Source organism: Erythrolamprus reginae, chromosome 2 (genome assembly GCF_031021105.1).
Source record: "Erythrolamprus reginae isolate rEryReg1 chromosome 2, rEryReg1.hap1, whole genome shotgun sequence".
NCBI classification, from domain to species: Eukaryota; Metazoa; Chordata; class Lepidosauria; order Squamata; family Dipsadidae; genus Erythrolamprus; species Erythrolamprus reginae.
This window is the reverse complement of record NC_091951.1, coordinates 212761064-212775981: the sequence shown is the minus strand read 5'-3', so window position 1 is coordinate 212775981 and position 14918 is coordinate 212761064. Positions and strand designations below refer to the sequence as shown.

Sequence of the window (14918 nt, the reverse complement as noted above, 5' to 3'; positions counted from 1 at the left end):
AAAACTGGAGGATAAACGTCTGGAATAAATGCTCAAGAAATGTTTCTTCACTGACACCTGGGCTATAAAATGCGCAGCTGCAGCATCTTTCTGCGCTATAAAATGCGCAGCTGCAGCATCTTTCTTCATCAGAGCCATGCGGCTCTGGCCAGTGTTCCCTCTAATTTTTTTTCGGTGTGGGTGGAAAAGTATAGTGTCTGAGCGGCAGTCCCTTTGGGACTGGGCAGCATAGAAGTCCAAAATAAATAAATAAATTATATACATACATACATGCATGCATGCATACATACATACATACATACATACATACATACATACATACATATATATATATATATATATATATGTAGATTGTTCTGAGTTCGGGTTTTGCCCTGTGTAATATTTTGCATGTCTATGCGCTGTTTCGGTGAAATCACATTCACCATCATCAGGCTGAAGTTTTAAGCTTCGTGTTGCTGTAAATATTACAAAATATTACACAGGGCAAAACCCGAACTCAGAACAATCTACATACATATACCCGTGAAAATCTACGAAAACATATATATATATATATATATATATATATATATATATATATATATATATATATATATATATATACACAGTGATCCCCCGATCATTGCGAGGGTTCCGTTCCAGGACCCCTAGCAATGATCGGGTTTTCGCGAAGTAGCGCTGCGGAAGTAAAAACACCATCTGCGCATGCGCAGATGGTGTTTTTACTCCCGCAGCGCTAGCGAGGAGCCGAAGATTGGGGTTCCTGTTTTAAAACGCCGCCGCCAGCATGGGCGGCTTGCCAGCACCCCCCCCCCGGATCCCCAACCCGGGTTTGGGGGGCTGCTAGGAAGCCGCCCATGCCGGCGGCGACGTTTTAAAACAGCCGCGCGGCTTTCCAATGAGTCCCGAAGACAAACGCGGAAGTTTGACGTTTGTCTTCGGGACTCATTGGAAAGCCGCGCGGCTGTTTTAAAACGTCGCCGCCGGCATGGGCGGCTTGCCAGCACCCCCCCGGACCCCCAACCCGGGTTTGGGGGGCTGCTAGGAAGCCGCCCATGCCGGCGGCGACGTTTTAAAACAGCCGCGCGGCTTTCCAATGAGTCCCGAAGACAAACGCGGAAGTTTGACATTTGTCTTCGGGGCTCATTGGAAAGCCGCGCGGCTGTTTTAAAACGTCGCCGCCGGCATGGGCGGCTTGCCAGCACCCCCCCCCCGAACCCGGGTGAGCAGCGAGCGAACGGCGGGTGGCCGGGCGAAGGGCGGGCGAGCGGCGAAGGGCGGGCGAGCAGGTGCTGGGGAGGGCTTCTCGCCCTCCCGCCAGCAAGAGGGGGAGCAAACGGCGTGGGCAGGCTGCGGACAAGCCGTTCGCTCGGGCCGCTTCCCAGCTGAGCACTCAGCTGGGAAGCGGCCCGAGCGAAGCGGCAGCAGCGAGGAGTTTGCGTGGGCGGTGGGGAAACTCCTCGCTGATGCCCGCCAAGAGGGGGAAGACCTAGGGAAGCCGCCCAGCAGCTGATCTGCCCGGCGCCATCTACGCATGCGTGCCCATAGAAAAAAAGGGCACACATGCGCAGATGGTGTTTTGACTTCCGGGTTCAAAAATCGCATGGAATGTTTGCAACTGTCATTTACGAAATTTACGAAAACATACATATATATATATATATATATATATATATATATATATATATATATATATATATATATATATATGTAGATTGTTCTGAGTTCGGGTTTTGCCCCGTGTAATATTTTGAGTGTCTATGCGACGTTTCGGTGAAATCACATTCACCATCATCAGGCTGAAGTTTTAAGCTTCGTGCAACACGAAGCTTAAAACTTCAGCCTGATGATGGTGAATGTGATTTCACCGAAACGTCGCATAGACACTCAAAACATGGTGAAAAGGATCTAAACAAATTTTTGCAGTGGCCCAATACGTAGCGAATGCCACGCTACAATCCTCAAGATTTGCAGCAAAGTCAGTAGCTGCCTCAAAAGTGGCCAGAAGGCTCCTCGGGCTCCAACCCTGGCAAGCGGGAGTCAGGCAGAAGTGGCAGCTCTCCATGGGCCCCCTCAAGTGCAAAAACCTTTTTGGTAACTTGCTTGATCCACTACTTACTGAAACTACAGATAAAAAGAAAATCCTGGGACCCACCACCAATAAGGCAACCAAAACACACCAGTTCTTTCGGTACCCCGACCGCCAACAAGGCCAAGGTTTTGCCTTTCAGAAGAGCTCAGATCAGTATACCTCCCAATTCTGCTCTCAAACAGACATAGCCCCCAGGGGCAGGGGGTCTCATTACCAGAGAGGTCTGTCTGTCTGTCTATCTATTTGATTTTTATGCCGCCCTTCTCCTTAGACTCAGGGTGACTTACAACATGTTAGCAATAGCACTTTTTAACAGATCCAGCATATTGCCTCCACAATCCGGGTCCTCATTTTACCCAACTCGGAAGGATGGAAGGCTGAGTCAACCTTGAGCCAGTGATGAGATTTGAACCGATGACCTACAGTCAGTTTCTACAGTTTCAGTGGCCTGCAGTACAGCACTCTACCTGCTGAGCCACCCCAGCTCAAAATCTTCTAAAAGAACCAGATGGTAATTTGCTTTCTATTCCACTTGGGAGGAGCCTGGCCTGGTTTTTTTCAGCCTGGCACCAGTCCTGCAAGGACCTCTGGGTCCTCCTCTCCACCATCAAATGGGGGCTCCAATTGGAATTCATTTCCATGCCTCCTAAACATTTTATCTCATATCCATCCCCAGGTCCCCTTCCTCCCACCTCCGTATGGAGGAAGCTATCCAGCACCTCCTCTCCATTAAAGCTATTCAGAAAGTCCCATTCTCTCAAAGAGGCCTAGGCTTCTACTCCATCCTCTTTATAGTCCCTAAGACTTCCGGAGGATGGAGAGCCATCTTGGATCTTAAACGTCTAAACCAGTACATAAAGTACAGGAAATTCAAGATGCATTCCCTATCATCCATTTTAGGATCCATTCACCCAGGGGATTTCATGACTTCCCTGGACCTCAAAGAGGCCTATCTCCACATCCCAATTATCAAGGAACACAGAAAATTCCTTTGCTTTGCCTTCCAGGGCAAGCACTATCAATACAGAGCTATGCCCTTTGGTCTGTCCTCGGCCCCTCGAGTCTTTACTAAGCTCCTGGGTGCCTTAGAACCCCCCTCCGGGCTGTCTAACTTTCACCAGTGGTGTAAGCAAGAGAATCTCCCATCTGTGACTGACCTTCCTCATGGACCTCGTAGGCAACCACTCCACAGTTTTCCTGAAATTTAAGAATTGTTGAAAGGCATCTCAAACATCAGACCTTCCACCGTCCCCAGATACCCCACCTGGGACTTACCTCGAGTCTTAAATTCTCTTACGCATGCTCCATCCGAACCGTTAACATCAGCCTTATTCCGTCACTTGTCATTCAAGGTAGCCTTCCTTGTGGCAATCACTTCGGCCAGGTGCATTTCCAAACTGGCGACTCTGTCTATTCACCAGGATTTATGTCAGTTCCACCCGAACAAAGTAGTTCTCCGCCTGGACTCTACATTGCTACCTAAAGTCAGTTCCATGTTCCACAGATCCCAAGACATAGTCTTTATTTATTTTTATTTATATATTTATTTATTAGATTTGTATGCCGCCTCTCTCCGTAGACTCGGGGCGGCTCACAACAGCAATAGAACAATTCATAACAAATCTAATAATTTAAAAACATTTTAAAAACCCCATTATTAATCAGACATATATACAAATATACCATACATAAATTGTATAGGGCCGGGGGAGATATCTCAATTCCCCCATGCCTGGTGGCAAAGGTGGGTTTTAACGAGTTTACGGAAGGCAGGGAGGGTGGGCAGTTCTAATCTCCTGGGGGAGCTGGTTCCAGAGAGTTGGGGCCGCCACAGAGAAGGCTCTTCCCTGGGACCCGACAAACAATATTGCTTAGTCGACGGGACCCAGAGAAGGCCAACTCTGTGAGACCTAATCAGTCACTGGAATTCGTGCGGCAGAAGGCGGTCCCGGAGATATTCTGGTCCGATGCCATGAAGGGCTTTATAGGTCATAACCAATACTTTGAATTGTGACTGGAAATTGATCGGCAACCAATGCAGACTGCGGAGGTTGGTGTGACATGGACATGGGAAGCTCTCGCAGCTGCATTCTGCATGATCTGAAGTTTCCGAACACTTTTCAAAGGTAGCCCCATGTAGAGAGCGTTACAGTAGTCGAGCCTCGAGGTGATGAGGGCATGAGTGACTGTGAGCAGTGAGTCCCGGTCCAGATAGGGCCGCAACTGATGCACCAGGCGAACCTGGGCAAACGTCCCCCTCGCCACAGCTGAAAGATGGTTCTCTAATGTGAGCTGTGGATCGACGAGGACGTCCAAGTTGCGGACCCTCTCTGAGGGGGTCAATAATTCCCCCCCCCCAGGGTTATGGACGGACAAATGGGATTGTCCTTGGGAGGAAGACCCCAACAGCCTCCAGGCACTGGCACATCACTTCTACTGCTTCGTTGACTGGACATGGGGTGGAGATGTACATCTGGGTACCATCTGCATATTGATGATACCTCACCCCATGTCCCTGGATGATCTCACCCAGCGGTTTCATGTAGATATTGAATAGCAGGGGGGAGAGGACTAACCCCTAAGGCACCCCACAAGGGAGTGATCTTGAGGTCAACCTCTGACACCCCACTAACACCGACTGCGACCGACCGGAGAGGTAGGAGGAGAACCACTGAAGAACAGTGCCTCCCACTCCCAACCCCTCCAGCCGGCGCAGAAGGATACCATGGTTGATGGTATCGAAAGCCGCTGAAAGGTCAAGCACCAGGACAGAGGATAAACCCCTGTCCCGGGCCCGCCAGAGATCATCCATCAACACGACCAAAGCAGTTTCCGTGCTGTAGCCGGGCCTGAACCCTGACTGCTGAAGGCCTAGATAATCTTTATGCCTAATGTCCCTGTCCTACTATCTTATTATCCTTTCTATTACTACGTTCTACGTATGTTATGTTATGTTAATGTGGACTATAATACTATACAGTGGTACCTCGAGATACGAGTTTAATTCGTTCCGGACCTAGGCTCTTAAGTCGAGCAGCTCTTATCTCGAACGACTTTTCCCCATAGGAATTAATGTAAATAATTTTAATTGGTTCCAGCCCTCAAAAAACTCACAAAGTTAGTCTAAATTATGCAGAAAGACATGTTTTTAATGAAGAAATGTACATGTACATATAAATGAATAATGAAGTTTCTTTCACTTAACTTGTAAACTTTCTTAAACTTTTAAATTTACATATGTTCAACTTCTCTGCCACCCAATCCTGTAGGACAGAGGTCCCCAACCCTTTTTGCACCAGGGACCGGCTTTAAGCGATCAAGAGAGGAATGGGTGAATGAATGGACGGAGGGTGGGAAGGAAGGAAGGAAAGAGGGAAGGGACAGGAACAGAGGAAGGAAGCAAGGAAACTTATGAAAGGGGAGAGTAAGAGAGGAATGAGTGAAGGGAGGGAGGGAGGGAAGAAGGTGGGAAGGAGAAAGAAAAGAAGAAATAGAGAAAGGGAAGGTAAAAGAGAGAAAGAAAAAGAGCAAGAAAGAAAGAAAGAAAGAAAGGGGGAAGGGACAGGAACAGAGGAAGGAAGCAAGGAAACTTATGAAAGGGGAGAGTAAGAGAGGAATGAGTGAAGGGAGGGAGGGAGGGAAGAAGGTGGGAAGGAGAAAGAAAAGAAGAAATAGAGGAAGGGAAGGTAAAAGAGAGAAAGAAAAAGAGCAAGAAAGAAAGCTGCAAGCACCCCCCCCCCCGAGCCCCCCAGGCTGGCTGCAACCTTTTAAAACACGCGCGCCGCTTCGCAGCTGTCTCCTGAAGCCGAACGCGGAAGTTAGCATTTGGCTTCAGGAGACAGCTCCTTGGCGCTTGTATCTCGAATTTGGGCTTGTAAGTAGAACAAAAATATCTCTCCCCTCCCAGCTCTTATCTCGAGTTGCTCTTAAGTAGAGCAGCTCTTATGTCGGGGTTCCACTGTACTTGTTTGACAAATAAATAAATAAATAAAAATAAAATCTTTACGCCAATTAAGCTCAGATTGTGCCCCCTTGTTTTTGTGTTCACTTTCCTATTATAAACTTCCCTCCTGAACCATATTTAACCCTTTAACATATTCAAATGTTTCCCTTCTGTCCTCCAAGCTATACAGATTGAGTTCATTAAGTCTTTCCTGATAGGTTTTATGCTTGACCTTACATCATTTTTGTAGCCCGTCTTTGGACCCGTTGAATTTTATCAATATCTTTTTGTAGGTAACCTTAATCTATCATTAAACCAATTTTTATTAATTGGTTACTAGTATCCTTAAACCAATCTATATTTTATTTTAGTCAAACTAAACTAGGTCATTGTGCTAATTTTGGGAATGAGACAGTAATGAAGGACTTCAAGTTGGAGGTTTCTTGATTGTCTGATGTTTATCTTGGTGTTAATCTAAACTCGTTTGATTGTTGATTGCTGATAGTGTTTTGGTCTTTTTGTTTCTTTTTTGACTGCTGACTGTCTCTCACACATTCTGTAGACGTTGCTTATATCTATGTGTCTTTTGATCGCTGATTTGTCAAACTACCTGTCTTCTATGAATTCTTTAGTATTTTAAGACTTGATCTAAGATGGTCATAATTTCCCACTTTAAACTATGGTTAACTCTGACAATTAAGTCTTTAATTGTGAAATTAAAGAACTTTCATCATGTCTTCTGATTGTTATGTGATTTCATGGATGTGGTCTGCTAGTCTTCTGGCTGTTTATCCTATGTAGTGGCTGTTGCAGTTTTTATACTGTATGTCATACATGACTCCTGTTTTTTTCTTCTGGGCTGCTGACTCTATTATAACCACATGCCATCAGCATAACAAACAAACCAACTAAAGTCCTCCAAAACATCATGAGTAAAAAAAAAAATCCAATAGCCTCAGTATAAAACACAGAAGTTATGACGTAGCGTTGGTGCTGTGTGTTTCCCGGTCCTCCGGGTTTCATTTGGCTTTTTGAGAAAGACGATAGCCTTAACAGGCGACCGCGGACCCGTAGAGCCCAAGGTCTTTGAGGGGAAACTCCAGTGCATCCGGGGGTGGTTGGCGGACCCCCTGGGGTGCGGGGAACCCCCCCGATCATCGTCTGAAGAGATCGGCCTTTTTTGCTGATCCGGAAACGCAACGCCTCTGCTTTATTTTGGAAGCCGCGGAAAATGGCAAATACATTTTGGGATTGCTATTTGAAAGATTCTGGATGGTTTTTTGGAAATTGTGACTTTGTGAGTAATTCCCTTTGCAAAGATTGCTACGTCTGCTCTTTCTGAGCTTTTAAAAGAACCGGGAGGCGGCGACTTTGATCCCAGTCTGAATCATGGCAATATGGCGACGATGACTCCGCAGAAACCAACTGAAGGATTAAACACGATATTTCTGGTGTGATTGTGATTCCATCCCAACTTCGCCCTTGCATTACTTTTATGGACTTTATTTAAGATTCGCAAAGGAGAAAGTTAGAAGAACGTGTTAGAAGGTAAGAAAAGGTTCCAATCCCAAAAAGAAAACCTTTGTTTGTCTCTGGAATAAAATCTTGACTAAATATTAGATACAAACTGTAATCTCAAAAGTAGGGAAGAATTAATAATACAAAATATAAATATAGATTGGTGGACATACCTACAAATTCAATCTAGATATAAAAAGGATATGGAACAATCAGGTATAGAAAGAATTACCCAACCACTAGATAAACTATTGACGGGCCCGGAAGAAAAAGCAATATCTAAAATATATAAATATCTGATGGAATATGAAAGACCAGAGGAGATAGTTAAAGGTACAATGATTGCCTGGGCGAAAAACGTAGGCCATAATATATATAGAGAGGAATGGGAACAGATTTGGAAGAGAAATATTAAATTAACAAAATCCACAATATATAAAGAAAACCAATATAAAATGCTATACCGTTGGCACCTTCCACCCAAAAGACTAGCTAAAATGCATAAAAATTACAGCCCAATGTGTTGGAAATGTAAAAAACACTCAAGGCACCTTCTTTCACCTATGGTGGTTATGTCCAGAGACAAGAAAATACTGGAAAAAAATAAATAATTGGTTGTGTCAAATAACAAATACAAAAATAGAATATACGCCAGAATTTTTTTTATTGGGTATTATGAGAGGTAACTATTCTAAAAATGTAAAATATTTAAGCTTGCATATTACAACAGCTGCAAGAATTGTATTTGCACAGAACTGGAAAAATCCGCAAATACCTGAAGATAATGAGATTATCGAGAAAATATATGACTGTGCAGAGATGGACAGATTGACAATGGAACTTAATAATCGAAAAGAATCGGACTATTATGAAACCTGGACAAAATGGTACCAATGGACAAAAAAAAGAAACTTAAAAGAAGCAATGGAATAAAACATCAAGAAATCTAAAAGTAATTAGAAGACAATGTCGATAGGAATGTATATACGATGTAGATTCATCTGTAAATATGACTATGTACTTTAAAAAAAAGGAAAAAATTAATAAATTATATTTTTAAAAGAAAAATCTTGACTAATTTGAAAGGAATAATCAGTTTGGAATTAAAGAACAACCGGACTACTTTCACCCTCACTTACCTTTACCCTCTTTTTATTTTATATTTTATATTGACTTATCATCGTTCTACATTGTTTATCAAATAAATTTTTCCTCTTGTTTTCTTCAATTTCATATTTGTGGATTATTTTTTGACATTTGGACATTAGAACTTTTGGAGATCCTTGCCATTTCCCCTTTTGCTTCATTTCCCTGCTCTCTACGTTGGAACTTTGGAACATTTATGATTATAACTTTGAACTCCAATCTGCTATGTTTTCCTCGGACTCAGAATTAATTGCATTAATATCCTACAAACTTTATTAACTTTTATCTATCTACGTACAAGGATTAAACTACACTCCTTTGAACAATATAATGTTCACTTTCCTCATCTATAAACCTTTGCTCAACTTTATACATATTTATGGGTAAAACTACTGGAAATCAACAAGACTGAACTAATTTCTATATACAACAGTCCATCTGACCTTCTGGAAATGTGATTGTATGACATTTTATACGACATATTGATTTATCGATTTATTGAAATATTGTTTTAATTCCCACCGATATATGAATTTATTGAACTAAATTTTTGATTTGTATTTTTGACTCCTACTTACTCCCAATATACTCTTAATTTGAAACACTATTGATTAAAAACTATAGAAATTAAATATTTAACTGTTCAATATTCAGGATATCTTGATATTTACATGATTTACCCAATTTATCTATTGATTTAGCTAAAATAATATATATTGTGATAACGATAGATTTATTTCACATGAAACTTACATATTATTATCCTTAACTAAGTTTAAACAAAGATAAGAGAAATATTTAATTAAATGAGTGAACAGTTTGAAATATTTAGTAAACTATTGTAACAACTGATTAATTGATTAACTGTTTTTGTTTTAACTATAACTACTTCCACATCTTGTTATATTAAATTATTACAATAGATACTAATAACTTTGACTATTCTGAACTAACATCTAATGAATTAGCAATATACTGATTTAATGAATTACCAATATAGTGATCTAAATTCCATAAAATTTTGATGTTTTTATATTAATACTTGACGAACTTTACTACATACTTAATTATTATTATATAATTTTTCAATTGATTTCAATTCTACTAAACTATCTTTTTACTTTTCTATACCTACATTTTCTTATCTCTGACTAATTTCATGTAATTCAACCATTTCATATAATTATACTATTGTATCGATTTTTATCTACAAATACTACAAAGATGTCTACTCCAAATCAGTCAACGTTAATAAAATCATGGAAGAAAAATGCTAACCAATCAGCAACTCCAACTCAGCAATGCCCTGCAGAGTCCATCTCATTAGATAAAGCAATTCCTGCACAACCTTCCCAAGTGACCCCAACGATAACACTAAACTCCCTTTTCAAAATGATGATTAAAATGCAAGACTCAATAGATAGAAACTTTGAATCCTTAAGAATAATGAAGGAAGATATTAAGAAAATTTAAGATCATGCGGGTCACCTTGATGAATGTATGGGGAAATTAGATGATCAAATGGAAGACGTTCCATTCATGGAACCATTGCGCAAAACTCCCAAAGAATAACAAATGTGGAAGAGATCACTGATAGAATGGATACTAGACTCCAATTTTCTGAAGCCAGAGCGGAATACATCAACAAATCCTTACAAGAATCCCTTATAAATCTCGAATTAGAAAAATCAGCCTTTTTTCTCGGTTTTCAGAATATAACTGAATCAGAACAACATGATCTCCCCACCACAATGGCAGAAATATTAGCAAGTATCACTGGCAAAACCACTGAAGAAATGATTAACCGAATTGATGAAGTGTACTGAATTTCTACTTCGTACGTTAGAACAAACAGGCTTCCTAGAGAAGTACACGTTCGGTTTCTTAAAAGAACAACGAGGGACGAAGTTTATAACATGTCTAAAGAGAACCCAGCGATGCACCAAGGCAGAAACATTGTGGTATGAATACAAGCCGTATCAAATACTAGCAACTAAATTAAACAAAAATAGTATACAATTTAGATGGCTCATACCCGAAGGAATGATGATCTCCCTTATGGATAAAAAATACAAAATCACTTCTCCCGAAGACGCTAAAGAATTTTATGCCCATATTCTGAAAACTGACCAGACCATCCCGAAAGAAACCGATAACAGAGAGATACTTTCGACTGAACAAATGAGTTCCGATGATAACCTTCCAGACAAGGACAGAGAATCCAAAAACTTAGATGGCGAACTTTCTAGACAAGGACCGATTACCCGGGCAAGGACTGAAGCAAGAAGAGAGAAATCCAAGGAAACCATACCCCAACAATAAACAAAATAAAATTACACTATTCTCCACTAATATAAATGGTTTGAACTCGCATAAAAAGAGATTGAAAATATTCCACAAATTGTCTGAATATATTTATGATATAATATCTTTACAAGAACCCATATCAAAAAAGATGAGATTATCCTATTAACTTTTCCTAAATTCGAACTTTTTTATTCCTTTGCTGCTGAAAAAAAAGAGGTATAGCTCTATATGTTAAAAAAATTTATTCTCCTAAATTATTATATGCTGAGGACAATGGCCAGTTATTGATAGTTCAAGTAAAATTAGAAAACAAAAAATAATAACTATAATAACAATATATGCTCCATCTACTAAACAATCTACGTACTTTAACAATTTACATAAAAAAATATTAGAATTGAATCTGATCAACTTCTTAATAATTGGAGATTTCAATGCAATAGCAGACAAAAGTAAGGACCATAAAGGCAACACCAAACATCACTCCCGCAATACTTTACCCTCAACCTTTAATCAAACAATATATGAATTTGCCTTAAAAGATATTTGGAGATACTACCACCCAGAAACCATACAATATACCTTCTTTTCTCCCACCCCCCACAAAACCTGTTCACGCATTGACATGGCTTGGTCTAATCTTGAAATTATAAATGAAATTACAGACATAAAAATACTAAATGCAACTTGGGCAGCTCATAATCCCTTATTGTTAACATTCAAAGATACTAATTATAATAGTTTCCATAGATGGTCCATGTATCAAACGATTATTAATCAAAAAGAATTTCAACATAAAATACAAAACTATCTCCCCTCATTTGTTAAAATTAATTTCAATGGTGAGATACCTAATGAAATAGCATGGGACGCTACCAAAGCGTGTCTTCGTGGCATTTATATCTCCTACTCCGCAAACTAAAGAAAAATACGCTCAATTACAAAAATTAAATACATCCTTACAACTTGCCGAAAAAACATTACACAATGATCCCCAAAATACAGTGAACCCTCGAGTTTCGCGTCCTCAAGGATCGCGAAAGGGCTATTTCGCGAGTTTTCAACCCGGAAGTAAACTCCACCATCTGCGCATGCGTGCCCTTCCACGCATGCGTAGATGGTGGAGTTTCCCCGCCGGGCAGAGGCTTCCCTGGGTCTTCCCCCGTAAGACCCCAGCGGCGGTGCGAGCAACGGCGTGGGCGGGCGGGCGGCACACGCGGGGACACCCCAGCTCGGCTCCCCAGCTGGGAAGCGGCCCCAGCAACAGCGTGGGCGGGCGGGCGGTGCCCGCGCGCTTGGGGACATCGCAGCTCCGCTCCCCAGCTGGGGAGCCGAGCTAGGGAGTCCCCACCGTGCGCGCGTTGCTGGGGAAAGCGCGCGCGCTTGGGGAATCCCTAGCTCCGCTTCCCAGCTGGGGAGCCGAGCTAGGGAGTCCCCACCGCGCGCGCATTGCTGGGGAAAGCGCGCGTGCTTGGGGAATCCCTAGCTCTGCTTCCCAGCTGGGGAGCCGAGCTAGGGAGTCCCCACCGCACGCGCGTTGCTGGGGAAAGCGCGCGCGCTTGGGGAATCCCTAGCTCCGCTTCCCAGCTGGGGAGCCGAGCTAGGGAGTCCCCACCGTGCGCGCGTTGCTGGGGAAAGCGCGCGCGCTTGGGGAATCCCTAGCTCCGCTTCCCAGCTGGGGAGCCGAGCTAGGGAGTCCCCACCACGCGCGCGTTGCTGGGGAAAGCGCGCGCGCTTGGGGAATCCCTAGCTCCGCTTCCCAGCTGGGGAGCGGAGCTGCGATGTCCCCAAGCGCGCGCGCTTTCCCCAGCAACGCGCGCGCGGTGGGGACTCCCTAGCTCGGCTCCCCAGCTGGGAAGCGGCCCCAGCAACAGCGTGAGCAACGGGGTGGGCGGGGCGCGAGCAACGGGGTGGGCGGGCGAAGGGCGGGCGGCAGTGGAAGCAAAAACACCATCTGCGCACGCGCAGATGGTGTTTTTACTTCCGCACCGCTACTTCGCTAAAAATCGATCATCGCGTGGGGTCCTGGAACGGAACCCTCGCGATGATCGAGGGTTCACTGTAATACAATTTTACTTGGAATAAAAACAAACACGAAATAAATTTAATAACACAACAACATATTGCACAAAAAATAAAAATGGCGAAACAAACTCATTTTGAATTCGCTAATAAACCAGGCCGTTGGTTATCTCTCAAATTAGCTCACCAAAAACTTGACAGGAATATAGATGCCTTAGCAGACCTTTCTGGACACTTAAAAACAACTAATTCTGACAAAAAACAAATTATTCAGGACTTTTATCAACAACTCTACAAAACTTCAAATCTGGATGGTGATTTACTATCAAATTATTTACAACTAAATGAACAAAAAACATTAATAACTGACGATCAAAGAACTTCCTTAAATAAGTTAATCACCACTACAGAAATTGAAGTTGCAATAACAAAACAAAAAAACAATAAAACCCCACGTCCTGACGGAATTCCATCTGAATTTTATAAACAGCACTTAGAAGTAATCATACCTATACTCTTAGACATTTACAATAATGCACTTACTAATGCAAAACTTCCCACTTCTTGGTCTGAAGCATACATAATGCTCATTCCCAAAGACAACCAAAATAAATACCTTTTAGAGAACTATAGACCCATAGCATTACTTAACACAGATTACAAAATATTCACATCAATAATTGCGGACAGATTAAAGAAAATATTAAACAATATTATCCATTCAGATCAAAATGGATTTCTTCCATTAAGAAATATAGCAACAAACACAAGAATGATACTGAACACTATCGAATACTATGATAAATATTACGATAAAACAGTTGCATTAATATTTATGGACTTTAAAAAGGCATTCGATAGTCTTCAGTGGCAGTACTTTATAAAACAAGTTGAATATATGAACTTTGGCCCCAAATTTTGCAATCTAATCAAAGCCATTTACACTAACCAATCCGCCAGAATTCTTTTTAACAATGATATTACAGATAAAATACCCATAACAAAAGGTGTACGTCAGGGATGCCCATTAGCTCCACTCATCTTCATTCTAGCAATAGAAACATTTTTGAAAAGTATAAGAAATAATACCCAAATTCAGGGCATTACCGTCAAAAAAGAACAATACAAACTGCAGGCCTTTGCGGATGATATTGTATTCATAGCACAAATCCAATACAAACCGCACCCACCTTGTTTGTCGAAATAGATAAATTTGGCAAAATATCCGGCCTACAAATTAATAAGACTAAAACCCAAATCCTAACTAAAAACATGACACCAAAGCAGGTACTCTTTTTGGAAAACTTAATTAACATAAAAGTTACCAAAAAAATTAAATACCTAGGTATATGGATGACCTCAAACTATAGTACTATAAAAAAGACAATTATGAGCAATTGCTCAAAGAGATACAAAAAGATCTCTCCAGATGGTCCAAATTGAAACTATCCTTTATGGGGAAAATATTTGCCATCAAATCTAATATCCTCCCAAGGTTCCTATACCTATTCCAAGTAGCCCCAACAAATCTAAATAAATCATTTTTCAATTCATTGCACAAAAAAATAAGGAAATTTATCTGGAGCAAAAAAAAGGGCCAGAATAAAATTGAAAAATCTCCAAGACCACAGAACTAAAGGTGGCCTTGGACTTTCTGATTTTTATACATACTATCAGGCTACAATCTTATCAATGATAAGAGATTGGATCATACTTAAAAATACAAGACTTTTAACTTTAGAGGGCTATGATCTTCTTGCTGGGTGGTATGCATTTTTAACAGTGGATTACCATAAAGTACCCAAATATTTTAAAAACCACTATTTCCGAAAAACTCTAATAACAATTTGGTATACGATTAAGAAGTATTACTACATTTCAATACCC

At 41.4% G+C, this 14918-nt stretch overlaps 1 protein-coding gene across 6 annotated transcripts in view; it reads left to right on the top strand.

The window, feature by feature from the left end:
* Positions 1-14918, top strand: part of ILVBL (ilvB acetolactate synthase like) — a 299349-nt gene that overhangs the window by 255727 nt on the left and 28704 nt on the right. The window lies entirely within an intron of this gene.